This window comes from Phalaenopsis equestris, unplaced genomic scaffold (genome assembly GCF_001263595.1).
Source record: "Phalaenopsis equestris unplaced genomic scaffold, ASM126359v1 Scaffold000002, whole genome shotgun sequence".
NCBI classification, from domain to species: Eukaryota; Viridiplantae; Streptophyta; class Magnoliopsida; order Asparagales; family Orchidaceae; genus Phalaenopsis; species Phalaenopsis equestris.
This window is the reverse complement of record NW_018164444.1, coordinates 53,408,008-53,408,330: the sequence shown is the minus strand read 5'-3', so window position 1 is coordinate 53,408,330 and position 323 is coordinate 53,408,008.

The window sequence follows — 323 nt, the reverse complement described above, 5'->3', positions numbered from 1 at the left end:
CCAAGCTCGAGAGGATCTTACTAGATTGCGGGTACTCCAATTGCAGGATCCCTTCCAACTCTGACCTAGCAAATGCAGAAAAAGAGAGTTGCTCTTTCAAAAACTTCAAGAATGAGTGAAAGAGAAAGACATATTGTCCCTATTACATGACTACTGAGATAGAAGTCTGAAGGATGATGAAGGTGGAAATCGAAAGAAAGATCTACCTATTAGACCGCCCTTAGGTTACATATTAACAGATTCACTAGTGAATCTATTTGGATTGAGAGAAAGAATGAGAAAGACAGTGACCTGATAGAAAAGAGAGTCGATATTGACATGAA